Source organism: Ixodes scapularis, unplaced genomic scaffold (genome assembly GCF_016920785.2).
Source record: "Ixodes scapularis isolate PalLabHiFi unplaced genomic scaffold, ASM1692078v2 ptg001131l_1___fragment_1__unscaffolded, whole genome shotgun sequence".
In the NCBI taxonomy this organism is placed as follows: Eukaryota; Metazoa; Arthropoda; class Arachnida; order Ixodida; family Ixodidae; genus Ixodes; species Ixodes scapularis.
The window spans coordinates 504,520-522,897 of record NW_024610102.1 but is presented as its reverse complement, the minus strand read 5'-3'; the positions used below and the strand labels follow the sequence as shown (position 1 = coordinate 522,897).

At 42.7% G+C, this 18,378-nt stretch overlaps 1 long non-coding RNA gene across 1 annotated transcript; it reads right to left on the bottom strand.

The window, feature by feature from the left end:
• Nucleotides 1-212: 212 nt before the first annotated feature.
• On the bottom strand, nt 213-12,571 carry LOC121047861. The gene is made up of 2 exons (XR_006077184.1): nt 12,171-12,571; nt 213-645 (listed from the first exon to the last, which is right to left on the bottom strand). It is a non-coding gene; the product is annotated as an uncharacterized LOC121047861 (long non-coding RNA).
• Between the last annotated feature and the right edge of the window lie 5,807 nt (nt 12,572-18,378).

Genomic DNA, 18,378 nt, shown 5'->3' with positions numbered 1-18,378 from the left:
ATATAACAGAACGCCGCTCATAGCGTCTTGCAATAAGCTCAAACATAAGAAAGAAGAATTTATGTCCTCGCGCTTTTTTTTTTTTTTTTTTTTTTCACGATTACCACGGGAAAAAATCAAATCTCTGAACAAACTGATAAGGGACTTACTTCGTTTCCGCAGGTGTGCACAGCAGGGGCTTCGTCCTCACCAGCAAAACACAAAACAACAGATTTCTCCGTTTTAACCTCACGTTTTATTAGGCTTGACGTCAAACTTTATTAGGCCGACAATGCAAGTTTCCGGACGAGCTGTCTCGATGAAAACACACTTGTTCCTATTCAGTGAATTCGCACGAGCTAACACGATTTCATAAAAACACTTTTTGCTTGGAGCAAGTTCTCAGTTGCCATTCAAGCGGTCTTGATTAAGCACAGGTCATCCGCAGCTGAAGGAGGTCACTTGAAACGGAGGGCCAGCCGTGCAACTCGCTCTTGCGCTGCACAAAAAGACAATCTTTAGCGCCCTACATTAAAGATGCACCGAACGTTCTTACGCCATACACATATCTTTTTTTCTTTTCTTCCGTGCGTCAGAGAGTGATGAAACGTTTGAGTTCGTAGAGGCCGGCTTCCTAGCTCGGCGCCGCCGAATTCCGTGTTTCCCCTGAAAAGAACAAAAGAATTCGTGCAAGAAGTCGGCTCCAACGGTCGCCCAAGGGACAAACGAGCTGTAGCAGACGGCAGAGTTTCGGGGAAAGCTCACGCCACTAGCAAAGCCTGGCCTGGCGCTGCTGCCCGCCCGCCGAAACCGCTCCTCCTTTCCCTCCTTCGGGACACGCTAGTATCTTTTTTTTGGGCTTCTTGTCGGCTGCGTTCTTGGCGCCCGACTTGATTGACAGCCTCTGTCTGGCGGTCTGCTTTAATCTCTTCTTCCCTGCCTTGCAGCGGGGACTGCTCCTCTTTGTGCAATAGCTACTCTGGGGCGTTTTTCTTTTTGCTATTCTTTGCTTTAAAAGCTCTTTCCCCGCGTCTAGCAAACACACACACTTCTTTCGCGGCACCGTTAATGAACACCGTCTGCGTTTAGAAACTTACAAACGAACAGCACCGAACTCGATTACCGAAGCGCCGATGAAATTAATCAGCGCGCCCAGCGAAAACCCAACACGCTCGAACGCTGATTTTACGATGCAAGATAATAAAAAAAAAACGTATTTGGACCCTACCAAACCTATTACAGCAAGAAATTAAGAAATACGAGCAAAACAATATTGCGCAATCCTTAATCGGACGTTCGAATAGCGGCTGACTTCGTTTTATCAGTTAAAAAAATAATAAACGTAGGTAGACACGCTGAACTTCACGTATAGCCGGTATGTAAAACCTTAGTAAATAAAATGTAAATAAACTGTTGGCTTTAAAACGGTATGTACACATACCGTTTTAAAGCCAACAGTTTATTTATTATTTCGTGCCAACTGAGAAATCGACACGAGTTCAAAAGACGAATTTTGCCTAACGAAAACTGCCCAAACGCCTAGGATGTGCAGGTCACGCTTGCATAATTGTGGAATGCCTTTTTCCCACCCTATTATAGTTTGATCGCTCACTCCTCTCTTTTTCCGAGGCAGTATTCCATCATTTCGCGATGGAATACGCGCTTCAAAGCTCAATACACTTTATATCTTTGCCGAGCATGGACCTATCAAAAAAAGCACTTCCATGAAACATGCATAGGTAAATCTTGCTCGCGCTCTGGTAAAGAGCCTTCAAAAAAACGACCAGCCGCTCCGCCGAGAATTCAATTCATCTTGCGCGCCTATATCACGCTCAATATAGTAGATCCCATTAAAAGCCTTCTTTGCCGACATCGCTCGCTCCGAAAAGAACATTTCCATCTACCAACCGCCGAGCACAACAAACGCTCTTCTAATCTCCTCGCAAAACGCACGCGCTCACACAAACGACTTTGGGCAAAAACAAAGATCATGAAATGATCTTTGTTTTTATTCCCAGCGTCATGTACACGCATTTCTTGCGTGGAACAACGAATGAATAACTGCTATCTGCGTTTAATTCGATCTAGAAATCCCGTCGCGCCCGTTTGTTTACTTTCTGCCTTCCAGGTTAGACAACCTTCCTTCAAAAAATCCTAAAAAATCACCAATTCGTGCTAGAAGTGCCTGCCTCGGACGATAGGTAGCGAACAATTAGCGCCTTAGTTTGCGATTAAATAAGCTTCTGTACGCGTTTAAATAAAACTTGAAAGCACGCCGCCCGTCACGCGCGATGCCGGCGTTCGCTTTTCCAGGAGGGTTAAACACACTGCTCCTTTTTTCTTTAAGTTGAAAAAAGGTAATAATAAAAGTAGATAGAGATTCTTAATTTCGTGTGCCGTTAGACAAACGTGTGCGCTAAGAGCACAGAAAAAGAGACTGTTCTAAAGGTAGTAGTTCACTTTTATTTTTAATTTTTGCCTGATCTTAGACGATCGGATCGCGGCTCGAGCGCGCTTTCCGGACTCAACCGCTTCACTCTCTAACCCAAGAAAAAATAGTTGTACGCATATCGAAGTATATATTTTCCGAAAGCTAATGAACTTGTCCAATAGGTGTAAAAATTATTTGATTTTAAACGGAATTATTCTTCTTCATATTTCGATTTAACCAGCCAAACTAGTTTTCGGGTGCTCTGGGTGGCTGGTCGATTTAAGTTGAAAAAAGGTAATAATAAAAGTAGATAGATTCTTAATTTCGTGTGCCGTTAGACAAACGTGTGCCCTAAGAGCACAGAAAAAGAGACTGTTCTAAAGGTAGTAGTTCACTTTTATTTTTAATTTTTGCCTGATCTTAGACGATCGGATCGCGGCTCGAGCGCGCTTTCCGGACTCAACCGCTTCACTCTCTAACCCAAGAAAAAATAGTTGTACGCATATCGAAGTATATATTTTCCGAAAGCTAATGAACTTGTCCAATAGGTGTAAAAATTATTTGATTTTAAACGGAATTATTCTTCTTCATATTTCGATCTAACCAGCCAAACTAGATTTCGGGTGCTCTGGGTGGCTGGTCGATTTAAGTTGAAAAAAGGTAATAATAAAAGTAGATAGAGATTCTTAATTTCGTGTGCCGTTAGACAAACGTGTGCCCTAAGAGCACAGAAAAAGAGACTGTTCTAAAGGTAGTAGTTCACTTTTATTTTTAATTTTTGCCTGATCTTAGACGATCGGATCGCGGCTCGAGCGCGCTTTCCGGACTCAACCGCTTCACTCTCTAACCCAAGAACAAATAGTTGTACGCATATCGAAGTATATATTTTCCGAAAGCTAATGAACTTGTCCAATAGGTGTAAAAATTATTTGATTTTAAACGGAATTATTCTTCTTCATATTTCGATCTAACCAGCCAAACTAGTTTTCGGGTGCTCTGGGTGGCTGGTCGATTTAAGTTGAAAAAAGGTAATAATAAAAGTAGATAGAGATTCTTAATTTCGTGTGCCGTTAGACAAACGTGTGCCCTAAGAGCACAGAAAAAGAGACTGTTCTAAAGGTAGTAGTTCACTTTTATTTTTAATTTTTGCCTGATCTTAGACGATCGGATCGCGGCTCGAGCGCGCTTTCCGGACTCAACCGCTTCACTCTCTAACCCAAGAAAAAATAGTTGTACGCATATCGAAGTATATATTTTCCGAAAGCTAATGAACTTGTCCAATAGGTGTAAAAATTATTTGATTTTAAACGGAATTATTCTTCTTCATATTTCGATCTAACCAGCCAAACTAGTTTTCGGGTGCTCTGGGTGGCTGGTCGATTTAAGTTGAAAAAAGGTAATAATAAAAGTAGATAGAGATTCTTAATTTCGTGTGCCGTTAGACAAACGTGTGCCCTAAGAGCACAGAAAAAGAGACTGTTCTAAAGGTAGTAGTTCACTTTTATTTTTAATTTTTGCCTGATCTTAGACGATCGGATCGCGGCTCGAGCGCGCTTTCCGGACTCAACCGCTTCACTCTCTAACCCAAGAACAAATAGTTGTACGCATATCGAAGTATATATTTTCCGAAAGCTAATGAACTTGTCCAATAGGTGTAAAAATTATTTGATTTTAAACGGAATTATTCTTCTTCATATTTCGATCTAACCAGCCAAACTAGTTTTCGGGTGCTCTGGGTGGCTGGTCGATTTAAGTTGAAAAAAGGTAATAATAAAAGTAGATAGAGATTCTTAATTTCGTGTGCCGTTAGACAAACGTGTGCCCTAAGAGCACAGAAAAAGAGACTGTTCTAAAGGTAGTAGTTCACTTTTATTTTTAATTTTTGCCTGATCTTAGACGATCGGATCGCGGCTCGAGCGCGCTTTCCGGACTCAACCGCTTCACTCTCTAACCCAAGAAAAAATAGTTGTACGCATATCGAAGTATATATTTTCCGAAAGCTAATGAACTTGTCCAATAGGTGTAAAAATTATTTGATTTTAAACGGAATTATTCTTCTTCATATTTCGATCTAACCAGCCAAACTAGTTTTCGGGTGCTCTGGGTGGCTGGTCGATTTAAGTTGAAAAAAGGTAATAATAAAAGTAGATAGAGATTCTTAATTTCGTGTGCCGTTAGACAAACGTGTGCCCTAAGAGCACAGAAAAAGAGACTGTTCTAAAGGTAGTAGTTCACTTTTATTTTTAATTTTTGCCTGATCTTAGACGATCGGATCGCGGCTCGAGCGCGCTTTCCGGACTCAACCGCTTCACTCTCTAACCCAAGAACAAATAGTTGTACGCATATCGAAGTATATATTTTCCGAAAGCTAATGAACTTGTCCAATAGGTGTAAAAATTATTTGATTTTAAACGGAATTATTCTTCTTCATATTTCGATCTAACCAGCCAAACTAGTTTTCGGGTGCTCTGGGTGGCTGGTCGATTTAAGTTAAAAAAAGGTAATAATAAAAGTAGATAGAGATTCTTAATTTCGTGTGCCGTTAGACAAACGTGTGCCCTAAGAGCACAGAAAAAGAGACTGTTCTAAAGGTAGTAGTTCACTTTTATTTTTAATTTTTGCCTGATCTTAGACGATCGGATCGCGGCTCGAGCGCGCTTTCCGGACTCAACCGCTTCACTCTCTAACCCAAGAAAAAATAGTTGTACGCATATCGAAGTATATATTTTCCGAAAGCTAATGAACTTGTCCAATAGGTGTAAAAATTATTTGATTTTAAACGGAATTATTCTTCTTCATATTTCGATCTAACCAGCCAAACTAGTTTTCGGGTGCTCTGGGTGGCTGGTCGATTTAAGTTAAAAAAAGGTAATAATAAAAGTAGATAGAGATTCTTAATTTCGTGTGCCGTTAGACAAACGTGTGCCCTAAGAGCACAGAAAAAGAGACTGTTCTAAAGGTAGTAGTTCACTTTTATTTTTAATTTTTGCCTGATCTTAGACGATCGGATCGCGGCTCGAGCGCGCTTTCCGGACTCAACCGCTTCACTCTCTAACCCAAGAAAAAATAGTTGTACGCATATCGAAGTATATATTTTCCGAAAGCTAATGAACTTGTCCAATAGGTGTAAAAATTATTTGATTTTAAACGGAATTATTCTTCTTCATATTTCGATCTAACCAGCCAAACTAGTTTTCGGGTGCTCTGGGTGGCTGGTCGATTTAAGTTGAAAAAAGGTAATAATAAAAGTAGATAGAGATTCTTAATTTCGTGTGCCGTTAGACAAACGTGTGCCCTAAGAGCACAGAAAAAGAGACTGTTCTAAAGGTAGTAGTTCACTTTTATTTTTAATTTTTGCCTGATCTTAGACGATCGGATCGCGGCTCGAGCGCGCTTTCCGGACTCAACCGCTTCACTCTCTAACCCAAGAACAAATAGTTGTACGCATATCGAAGTATATATTTTCCGAACGCTAATGAACTTGTCCAATAGGTGTAAAAATTATTTGATTTTAAACGGAATTATTCTTCTTCATATTTCGATCTAACCAGCCAAACTAGTTTTCGGGTGCTCTGGGTGGCTGGTCGATTTAAGTTGAAAAAAGGTAATAATAAAAGTAGATAGAGATTCTTAATTTCGTGTGCCGTTAGACAAACGTGTGCCCTAAGAGCACAGAAAAAGAGACTGTTCTAAAGGTAGTAGTTCACTTTTATTTTTAATTTTTGCCTGATCTTAGACGATCGGATCGCGGCTCGAGCGCGCTTTCCGGACTCAACCGCTTCACTCTCTAACCCAAGAAAAAATAGTTGTACGCATATCGAAGTATATATTTTCCGAAAGCTAATGAACTTGTCCAATAGGTGTAAAAATTATTTGATTTTAAACGGAATTATTCTTCTTCATATTTCGATCTAACCAGCCAAACTAGTTTTCGGGTGCTCTGGGTGGCTGGTCGATTTAAGTTAAAAAAAGGTAATAATAAAAGTAGATAGAGATTCTTAATTTCGTGTGCCGTTAGACAAACGTGTGCCCTAAGAGCACAGAAAAAGAGACTGTTCTAAAGGTAGTAGTTCACTTTTATTTTTAATTTTTGCCTGATCTTCGACGATCGGATCGCGGCTCGAGCGCGCTTTCCGGACTCAACCGCTTCACTCTCTAACCCAAGAAAAAATAGTTGTACGCATATCGAAGTATATATTTTCCGAAAACTAATGAACTTGTCCAATAGGTGTAAAAATTATTTGATTTTAAACGGAATTATTCTTCTTCATATTTCGATCTAACCAGCCAAACTAGTTTTCGGGTGCTCTGGGTGGCTGGTCGATTTAAGTTAAAAAAAGGTAATAATAAAAGTAGATAGAGATTCTTAATTTCGTGTGCCGTTAGACAAACGTGTGCGCTAAGAGCACAGAAAAAGAGACTGTTCTAAAGGTAGTAGTTCACTTTTATTTTTAATTTTTGCCTGATCTTAGACGATCGGATCGCGGCTCGAGCGCGCTTTCCGGACTCAACCGCTTCACTCTCTAACCCAAGAAAAAATAGTTGTACGCATATCGAAGTATATATTTTCCGAAAGCTAATGAACTTGTCCAATAGGTGTAAAAATTATTTGATTTTAAACGGAATTATTCTTCTTCATATTTCGATCTAACCAGCCAAACTAGTTTTCGGGTGCTCTGGGTGGCTGGTCGATTTAAGTTAAAAAAAGGTAATAATAAAAGTAGATAGAGATTCTTAATTTCGTGTGCCGTTAGACAAACGTGTGCGCTAAGAGCACAGAAAAAGAGACTGTTCTAAAGGTAGTAGTTCACTTTTATTTTTAATTTTTGCCTGATCTTAGACGATCGGATCGCGGCTCGAGCGCGCTTTCCGGACTCAACCGCTTCACTCTCTAACCCAAGAAAAAATAGTTGTACGCATATCGAAGTATATATTTTCCGAAAGCTAATGAACTTGTCCAATAGGTGTAAAAATTATTTGATTTTAAACGGAATTATTCTTCTTCATATTTCGATCTAACCAGCCAAACTAGTTTTCGGGTGCTCTGGGTGGCTGGTCGATTTAAGTTAAAAAAAGGTAATAATAAAAGTAGATAGAGATTCTTAATTTCGTGTGCCGTTAGACAAACGTGTGCCCTAAGAGCACAGAAAAAGAGACTGTTCTAAAGGTAGTAGTTCACTTTTATTTTTAATTTTTGCCTGATCTTCGACGATCGGATCGCGGCTCGAGCGCGCTTTCCGGACTCAACCGCTTCACTCTCTAACCCAAGAAAAAATAGTTGTACGCATATCGAAGTATATATTTTCCGAAAACTAATGAACTTGTCCAATAGGTGTAAAAATTATTTGATTTTAAACGGAATTATTCTTCTTCATATTTCGATCTAACCAGCCAAACTAGTTTTCGGGTGCTCTGGGTGGCTGGTCGATTTAAGTTAAAAAAAGGTAATAATAAAAGTAGATAGAGATTCTTAATTTCGTGTGCCGTTAGACAAACGTGTGCGCTAAGAGCACAGAAAAAGAGACTGTTCTAAAGGTAGTAGTTCACTTTTATTTTTAATTTTTGCCTGATCTTAGACGATCGGATCGCGGCTCGAGCGCGCTTTCCGGACTCAACCGCTTCACTCTCTAACCCAAGAAAAAATAGTTGTACGCATATCGAAGTATATATTTTCCGAAAGCTAATGAACTTGTCCAATAGGTGTAAAAATTATTTGATTTTAAACGGAATTATTCTTCTTCATATTTCGATCTAACCAGCCAAACTAGTTTTGGGTGCTCTGGGTGGCTGGTCGATTTAAGTTGAAAAAAGGTAATAATAAAAGTAGATAGAGATTCTTAATTTCGTGTGCCGTTAGACAAACGTGTGCGCTAAGAGCACAGAAAAAGAGACTGTTCTAAAGGTAGTAGTTCACTTTTATTTTTAATTTTTGCCTGATCTTAGACGATCGGATCGCGGCTCGAGCGCGCTTTCCGGACTCAACCGCTTCACTCTCTAACCCAAGAAAAAATAGTTGTACGCATATCGAAGTATATATTTTCCGAAAGCTAATGAACTTGTCCAATAGGTGTAAAAATTATTTGATTTTAAACGGAATTATTCTTCTTCATATTTCGATCTAACCAGCCAAACTAGTTTTCGGGTGCTCTGGGTGGCTGGTCGATTTAAGTTAAAAAAAGGTAATAATAAAAGTAGATAGAGATTCTTAATTTCGTGTGCCGTTAGACAAACGTGTGCCCTAAGAGCACAGAAAAAGAGACTGTTCTAAAGGTAGTAGTTCACTTTTATTTTTAATTTTTGCCTGATCTTCGACGATCGGATCGCGGCTCGAGCGCGCTTTCCGGACTCAACCGCTTCACTCTCTAACCCAAGAAAAAATAGTTGTACGCATATCGAAGTATATATTTTCCGAAAACTAATGAACTTGTCCAATAGGTGTAAAAATTATTTGATTTTAAACGGAATTATTCTTCTTCATATTTCGATCTAACCAGCCAAACTAGTTTTCGGGTGCTCTGGGTGGCTGGTCGATTTAAGTTAAAAAAAGGTAATAATAAAAGTAGATAGAGATTCTTAATTTCGTGTGCCGTTAGACAAACGTGTGCGCTAAGAGCACAGAAAAAGAGACTGTTCTAAAGGTAGTAGTTCACTTTTATTTTTAATTTTTGCCTGATCTTAGACGATCGGATCGCGGCTCGAGCGCGCTTTCCGGACTCAACCGCTTCACTCTCTAACCCAAGAAAAAATAGTTGTACGCATATCGAAGTATATATTTTCCGAAAGCTAATGAACTTGTCCAATAGGTGTAAAAATTATTTGATTTTAAACGGAATTATTCTTCTTCATATTTCGATCTAACCAGCCAAACTAGTTTTCGGGTGCTCTGGGTGGCTGGTCGATTTAAGTTGAAAAAAGGTAATAATAAAAGTAGATAGAGATTCTTAATTTCGTGTGCCGTTAGACAAACGTGTGCGCTAAGAGCACAGAAAAAGAGACTGTTCTAAAGGTAGTAGTTCACTTTTATTTTTAATTTTTGCCTGATCTTAGACGATCGGATCGCGGCTCGAGCGCGCTTTCCGGACTCAACCGCTTCACTCTCTAACCCAAGAAAAAATAGTTGTACGCATATCGAAGTATATATTTTCCGAAAGCTAATGAACTTGTCCAATAGGTGTAAAAATTATTTGATTTTAAACGGAATTACTCTTCTTCATATTTCGATCTAACCAGCCAAACTAGTTTTCGGGTGCTCTGGGTGGCTGGTCGATTTAAGTTAAAAAAAGGTAATAATAAAAGTAGATAGAGATTCTTAATTTCGTGTGCCGTTAGACAAACGTGTGCCCTAAGAGCACAGAAAAAGAGACTGTTCTAAAGGTAGTAGTTCACTTTTATTTTTAATTTTTGCCTGATCTTCGACGATCGGATCGCGGCTCGAGCGCGCTTTCCGGACTCAACCGCTTCACTCTCTAACCCAAGAAAAAATAGTTGTACGCATATCGAAGTATATATTTTCCGAAAACTAATGAACTTGTCCAATAGGTGTAAAAATTATTTGATTTTAAACGGAATTATTCTTCTTCATATTTCGATCTAACCAGCCAAACTAGTTTTCGGGTGCTCTGGGTGGCTGGTCGATTTAAGTTGAAAAAAGGTAATAATAAAAGTAGATAGAGATTCTTAATTTCGTGTGCCGTTAGACAAACGTGTGCGCTAAGAGCACAGAAAAAGAGACTGTTCTAAAGGTAGTAGTTCACTTTTATTTTTAATTTTTGCCTGATCTTAGACGATCGGATCGCGGCTCGAGCGCGCTTTCCGGACTCAACCGCTTCACTCTCTAACCCAAGAAAAAATAGTTGTACGCATATCGAAGTATATATTTTCCGAAAGCTAATGAACTTGTCCAATAGGTGTAAAAATTATTTGATTTTAAACGGAATTATTCTTCTTCATATTTCGATCTAACCAGCCAAACTAGTTTTCGGGTGCTCTGGGTGGCTGGTCGATTTAAGTTAAAATAAGGTAATAATAAAAGTAGATAGAGATCCTTAATTTCGTGTGCCGTTAGACAAACGTGTGCGCTAAGAGCACAGAAAAAGAGACTGTTCTGAAGGTAGTAGTTCACTTTTATTTTTAATTTTTGCCTGATCTTAGACGATCGGATCGCGGCTCGAGCGCGCTCCGGACTCTCCCGCTAAAAATCGGACTCTCCCGATAAAAATCAAAGCTATACTTCGTTTCACCTTATGTGCGAGCGAGGGCAAAGCTGGAAGCGCGAGCACGAAAGCTCCGTGCGTTCAGGCTTTGCTCGAGCGCGCGAGCTGGGGAGAAACGCAAAAAGCGCTGGTCTCGTGCTTTTAGCTTTGGCTTCGCTCGCAGATAAGGTGAAACAAAGTATAGACGCTTTACACACGCGCCAAATTACAGCCGCCATGGCTGACCTTCTCTTGTCTTACCGAGATGCCGAGCAACTGAAACGGTAGTTGACGATCCTCCACAAAGGCCGATGCTTTAGAAAAGGACACAGTTGAATCTAATGTTTCAATAACCTGGCCTGCTATGGTAATGATGACGTGAAATAAACGAAATACGAGGAAACAAAAACTGAAGGTCAGTTATGGCGGCGTCCATTCACAGCTGCTGCAAAGCGTCTATAGAAGCAGACAAAGAACGCACCCGACAAGAAGCAACGCCAAAGAAAGGAAAGATAACGGATACAGTCTCAAAGAGCTAAGTGGGTCAGGGGGCCCAGGCAAGGGGTGGCCCTAGGGTGCCTGAATGTCCTGTTTAGGGTGATGCCACCCTTTGTAGTACCAGATGCCGACAGCACGCGCTCACGGGCAAAATACATAGAAATCGACGAAAACAAAATGTCGCCATAGCACAGTCAGCGCCACAAGCGCGTGCAGGGACACGCTCTTTCACCTGCTTCTCAACAAAAAAATAAACGTGTGTGACAAAATGGCGACATGCCACCACCCTAAGCAAAGCGCGCATGAAGGCACCCTAGGTGGCCCGGCGTGCGCGTTCTAAGCGGAGTCGAGTTAGAAAAAAGATTTCAGCGCGCGGTTCACCAAATGCAAAGGTAGAAATATGACATTTTCTAAAAATGCCTGGCACTTCGTTCTCTTCTACAGCACGAGCCGCGACGTTCGGCAACCGCTTCGAGGATCTGACCGGCTGTGTCCCGGTATCGACCACCTGAACCGGGAGCTACGCACGGTGCGAAGGGAACAGCGGAGGCACGAGCATCTACGCCACCCCGTCCCTGGACTGAGCGGCTACACAAGCCAGGAAACGAGCCTCGTCACGACATATGCCGGGGAATCTCTAGGCCTCGTAGAACTTTCTTTCTCCCGACCCTTCTCTTACCAACCCCGGACGAGCCTGTGACAACGTGCGACAGACATTGCTAATTGTTCTGTACAGAAGAGAACGAAGTGAGATGACAATTTCGTGTGCCGCTAAAGAAACGTGCGCGCCAAGAGCACAGAAAAACAAGTTAAAAAATGTAATAATAAACGGAGATAGAGATTCTTAATTCCCGCTTCACCTGCTTCACTCTCTAACGCAACGAGAAATACTTTTACGCATATCGAAGTATATATTTTCCGAAAGCTAATGAAATTCTCCAATAGGTGTGAAAAGCACTTGGTTTTAAACGAATTATTCTTCTTTTTTTGCTGAAAAACTCAAATCACTTTCGTTTGCCAAATAATCAAAAACTCGAAATTAAAGGATAGTATAATGGACGTACACTTACCCCAATGTGTCGAACGAAAGGAGGCCCTTTGACGAAGGCAGGAAGCGTGAGGCGACGTTCGGGGTCCGAAGAAGAAGAAGACCGATTTCGGAACAAAGAACAAAGAAGGAGCTGGACACTGGCGACTACGCGACTGCTCCCAAGCACAACGGAAACCACACTGGGGCCGGCCTCTGGGAACAAAGGAAAGCGGAGGAGGATGAGCGAGGAGGAGAGGGAAAGAGAAGGAAAAAAGTCGGGAAGGGGATCGCGCCGCCTGGTGGAGGGCAGACACACCACTCGCATCGGGTATTTTTTTCTTTATTATTTTGTTTATTTTTTGCACTATTTATTAAGGGAAGCATTCTCGTTGATCTCCCTTCATTAATACTGGTCGTATCTCATCACCGCTAGCACCGATGTGTTCCTTGGTCTTTCTAGACTCTATGGACACCACTTTGAACGTGTGAAATAAAAGTTTTCGCGATGCTACGACGCTTTTACCGTGGGCATGGTCATGGCGGCCATTTCTCCTTTTAGAAACCTTTGTTCGGACCTCCGAGGCTGAATTTTCGTTTCCGAGACGCGATGTTGGTGTCAAACGTGAGCAGGCGTTTCGTAGAACACCCGACGACTGTACTTTACCTCTGATCGAGTTGATTTTTTACTGTACGAGCACTGATGCGACTTTCCACAGGAAAGCACTAATTTTCGGGTTCGATATTGCTCAGCCCTCCTCCCTCGTACGTTTTCTTGAGAAAACTGTTTTTGTTTCTTGTTTAGCAACGGCCAGCGCACCTTTCGAAAGTTATTAGAAAACTTTATCTGCTCTGGATTTTAAATAAAGACACACCTGGGTCCTGTAGCCGAAAGATTTTTTTTTCTAAGCTTTGGAACCTCCTTTCGTAAAGGTATGCCTACTGAAATTTGAGGCCTCTGGTACCTTGCTACCTGTGAAGTTTCAACCCTCTGGATCCATCCGTTTTTCTCTGACGGCCAAAATTTGAATGCAGGCCTGTCTTAGTAAATCACGTTCAGGGGCTCTGGAAGCGGGGGGGCAGGGTGGGCTTGAGCCCCTCCTGTCCTCAGGACCGAGCTGCCGAGCCCCCCCTCCCCCTCCCTCTTTTTTTTCTTTTTTTTTAGTTTGTGTGTTTGCAGGTTATCTGGTATGGGCCTTCGGCCTATTTCCTGTACCTCCGTATCTCCTGAGCCGAAATAAATGAAATGACTCTTTATACATGCTGACCTACCGCCCTCCTCACCTCCGCCAAGCACAAAAAGCACCGGGGCGACGGAGAGGCTTGCTTGAAAAGTCAAAACCAGAAGAAAATGACAGGCAGGACTCATGAGCCTGATTGACAACCAGTTTAGAGCGAGCAAAGAGGAGACAGCGAAATGAATGGATTCCGACAAGACGACGTCGGCCAGCGTTTGTCTGCTTCCCCCGTGTGGAAGCAAGAAGCCCAGAAGATGCATGGTGCTTCTGGCCCGCGGACAAAACAGGCAGGCGCTTAAAGGCCATCATTAGGAAAAGGGGGAGGGGGGGGGGGTCTGGTGAGCTTGAGTGGGGATTCGGCAGTGAAAGTCTACGAGCTCCCAAATTTGACAAGGCGCCTTTGATGGCGAAAGCTTTGCGCGCATGCGGCGTCGTGCCCGCAGGGTGGTGAGGCATGAGGCGACACATGTTTACAAACTAAGGACAACACAACACGAAGTCTGAAACACAGCTATTATCCTTCAGTACTCTCCTTTTGTGATGCCCCCCAACTTGTATTGACGCCAGGAGTCCGAAGCGATCACGGTCGATGTACTTGATCCTGAGGTACATACCGATGTATGCAACCTCTGCTTCCAGTTAAGACATCCGATGGCCCAACTTGCTGTGTTTGAGACTCCGTGTTGTGTTGTCCTTTTTTCCCCCGAGTTTCGGGGTTTTGTCTAAAACTTTTAACACTTGTTTGTCTACGTCTGCGTTAATACATCATGCTTCCCCGAGAATCCCTAAATGAAGGAAGGTTTTCATTTTTAGACATAGCCAATTTGGCATAGGCACAGCTGCGGTTGACATGTAACAGTTGGTATAGGAAAGAAAAAATAAAGAACACATGGTGCGGCTGATTTCAGTGGTTATCCAATCATTCTATGAGTTGTCAGTGCAAGCTTCTTACTGTTATTTTACTGAACCATTGTTTTAATTTGTTTTCCATGGATATGTGCGTGAATATGCGAACGCGGTGCATTAATATGTTTTCATTCAAATGTGGCAATTAATGTCAACCTGAAACCAACCTAACCTTGAGGATTTCGGAGATGTCGAGCCCCCCCTCTAAAGAAAGACTTCCGGAGCCTCTGGTCACGTTTGTTTTGATTAAAGTGTGTCTCCACATGTTACGGGGTGTGGGCTCTGTAGGGTTGTGTGGAGTCCCTCTTGCAGCACAGATGTGCATTTGTCCTCACCGTCTCTGGAAAAGACGACCATAACTCAGAATGAACGTCCCTCGGAGACGAAAGGCACACTTTTGGTTTGGCGCAGAAACAACGCCCGCGTTCAGATGTTGGCCGTCAAGTGAAAACGGACTTAGCTTGAGGGTTCAAACTGCTCAGATAGCAACCTAGAAGGTTACTCGTGCTTCAGTCGAGCTCATCTTGCACCAGAAAAAGCACAAGGGGGGAAAATAGGAGTGTGGGAGCGGTTGTACTGTGGCGGCATGTCTAGAAAAAGCTCAAAAGTGATTTGTGGAGTCCCTCTTGCGGCACAGATCTGTATTTGTCCTCACCGTCTCTGGGAAAGACCACCTTAACAAAAGAATGGACGTGAAAGTGAGGCAAAGGGCGTAGTTTTGCTTCGAGGTAGAAACAGCGCCTGCGTTCAGATGTTGGCCGTCAAGTGAAAACGGACTTAGCTTGAGGGTTCAAACTGAACAGATAGCAAGCTAGAAGGTTACTCGTGCTTCAGTCGAGCTCATCTTGCACCAGAAAAAGCACAAGGGGGCAAAATAAAGAGTGTGGGGCCAGTTGTACTCTAGGGGCATGTATACAAAAAGCTCTGCAGGAACAAACCTTTTCCCGAGGTGGACAGCAGGGGCCTGAAGACATAAATAAAAAAGAAGTGGCTCATTTAACGAGTCTTCACTGCGCCAGAAAAACAAGAATCAGCTCATTTCTTTTTGAGACCTCAGACTTTATTAGGCCAAGAATACAATTTTTCAGACCAGCTGTCTCAATGTAAAAACACACTTCCTTATTAGTACCCTTTTGACACACAAACAGTCCTACCTGGTGCGAGACCCTTCCCCAACAATTTGATAGTTGTACGTACCTATAATGGTTTTCTAATTACGAGCGAGCGGCAGCTCTTTGAAGTCTTGCTCGCGCTCTGGTGAGCCTTCAAACGACCAGCCCCTCCGCCGAGCGCGCGCCGCACGAGATGAATGAATTAAAATAATCGCGCGCGCATAGCGAACGTTCCTTTTACCCGAGGGAGGGCTTCAGAACAAAAAAGCAAATTGTGGTAGCAAATGATGAAGCCGTGAGCAATATCGAACACGAAAATGACTGCTTTCGTGCGGGAAGTCGCATCAGTGCTCGTACAGTAAACCATCGACTCGATCAGAGGCAAACTACAGTCGTCGGGTCTTCTACGGAACGCGTGCTCGCGTTGGACACCAACATCGCGTCTCGGAAACGAAAATTCAGCCTCGGAGGTCCGAACACAGGCTCGGAAAGTACAATTGGCCGCCATGACCATGCCCACGGTAAAAGCGTCGTAGCATCGCGAAACCTTTTATTACACACGTTCAAAGTGGTGTCCGTAGAGTCTAGAAAGACCAAGGAACACATCGGTGCTAGCGGTGACGAGATACGACCAGTATTAATGAAGCGAGATCGAAGAAAGGATCGGTGCCTAAAGTGAGGAAAGCGAATGGCTGGCTTCGATGTGAAAACTTTCAAACGCCGTTTATTTCGCGAAACTCGCATCACACAAGAAAAGAAATCGGTCTCTGTCCAGTCCAGGGGCGGCTGGGAACAAGTGTCCCCCATTTGATATCGTAAATTCAAGGTCGTAATATAGATTTCAGAAATTCAATATTTTCAATGGTAAAACAAAAGGCACCAGGTGGCGGGATTTACCGACCGGTCGGAATTGCTCAGCCGCACTCATGGATCCATTCATTCGAAACGGGTCATCTATCTATTCATTCATAAAAAATGTAATTCCTGGCCGTGTTTTAAAATTAACGAAATCATACTGCGAGGTAAAGCTTCTGTACACCTGGCGTTTTGAAACCTGCCTGCGTCCAGCGTTCTTTCATTTCTGCTGTCACGTGACACGATCCGCCCGAGTAACTCGGGTTTATTAGGGTGAGATTTGAAACACAGCCCTGGTTTAATAACACCAAGCTTAGAATTACGGGAATCGTCTTATTTTTGAAAACGAGACCCGTGTTCCACAACAAGTTTAAATTATTTAGGTCAAGTATTTAGAAATTTACCGCCCATTCGTGGTTCTTGTTTTGGTTTTTGCAAAAAAAGCAAATGGCTGCCGCGTGTTTTGCTCGCAACCGGAGGTGATTCAATCGCACGAAGCTCGGAAAGTAGGCTAGCTAGGACATTTATTTTAACCAGGGAGTAAGATTATGTTCCGAGGAACATTCGAGGCGCGTCTCATCGATGTAGGTATTCTAAAAAGAAAGTTATCAACAGAAGTTTACGTGTAAGTAAGGCTTTCACTGTACGATGTTTTGATTTCACATATGCTCGTATAAAGAAAACTACGATAGCTAGAGGGTTCTAATTCGCAGCGAATGATCGCGCTCTGAATTTAGACGCACTGTTAAAATTTCATCGCTCCAGCTAGTCTAGAACTCGTTATATTCGCGAAAACAGGTTTTGGGACTCTGCTCGGAAATTAACAAGCCCGACCAAGTTCAATCGTTCGCCTGTGGATATTCAAGACCGCTGGAGTGCATTCATCGATTGTGGTCGTGAAAACAACATCATAGGAACATGTGTGTGCAGTGAAACCGTGTCAGCTCATCTCAATCGAGACTCATCGATCAACAGGGAGGGTGTCCCGAGCACAAGTGGATGGATATACTTCAAAGAGCTGCCGCTCGCTCGGAATTAGAAAACCATTAAGCTATCCAATTGTCGGGAAAGGGTGTCGCACCAGGTAGGAGTGTTTGTGTGTCAAATTTCTTCGAGATAGCAAACGCAAAAGTTGTTTTATCGACCTAATAAAACCGCTCGGAGAACTCGGCTCATTTGTGGTGTTTTTTTCTGTTTTTTTTTTTTGTTTTTTTTAGTGAAAAAAGATGACTCTTCAGATTACCATTTCTTTTAGGTAATTGAGAAGTTGCATTAAAGAAACGGCCTGCACAGTAAATACAAATGGTTCTATTGCGATTATTTCATAATTGAACCAGAAAAGCACATTAATGTTGGCCTAATAAGAGAGTCGGCTGTTTTTTATGTACTGCTCATGTCTAGGAAACGAAGAGTGCTAGAGCGACGATTCATTTTTGATACACGAGTGCTTTGTTTTCCTCCTGTAATGAACGAGCCCAGGTTGGTTAACACAGCTGGTGTCAAAGTTTATGTACGAACGCAAAAGCTGAAGGTAGTCGTGATTTTTCGAGCCTTTGAACAGTGGCGTGGGGTTTTGTAGTGTCTGAGAATAAAGAGGCACTGCAGACAAGAAGACTGTGTCCTCGGTGTTGCTTGCCCACCCCCGTAAGATGTGGAGACACACTTCATTGAAAACCTACGTGATTTACTAAGACGGGGGTTTCTGCAGAACCCCGTAGGGGGCTGTGCAGAGAATACAGGTCGACATCAAGCCTTCAGAATTCACAGGTACCATTCGACAAGAATGCTGTAGCTGGACTTGAAACAAGCCGACGTGGGGAAAGTACGGAAGCCGAGAAAACAAATGTGTCGGCCAAGCCGTAGCAAGGACGTCCCAGCACGACTGCGAACAGCGTTATCCTGGCTGTGCAAAGTGGACGTCCCTCGGAGACAAAAGGCAGACTTTTGGTATTCCGCAGTAACCATGCCTGCGTTCAAATTTTGGCCGTCAAGGGAAAAGGGACGTAGCTTGAGGGTTCCAACTGAACAGGTAGCAAGCTAGAAGGTTACTCGTGCTTCAGTTTAGCTCATCTTGCGCCAGAAAGTGCACAAGGGGACGAAATAGAAAGTGTCGGGCCAGTTGTACTGTAGGGGCATGTTT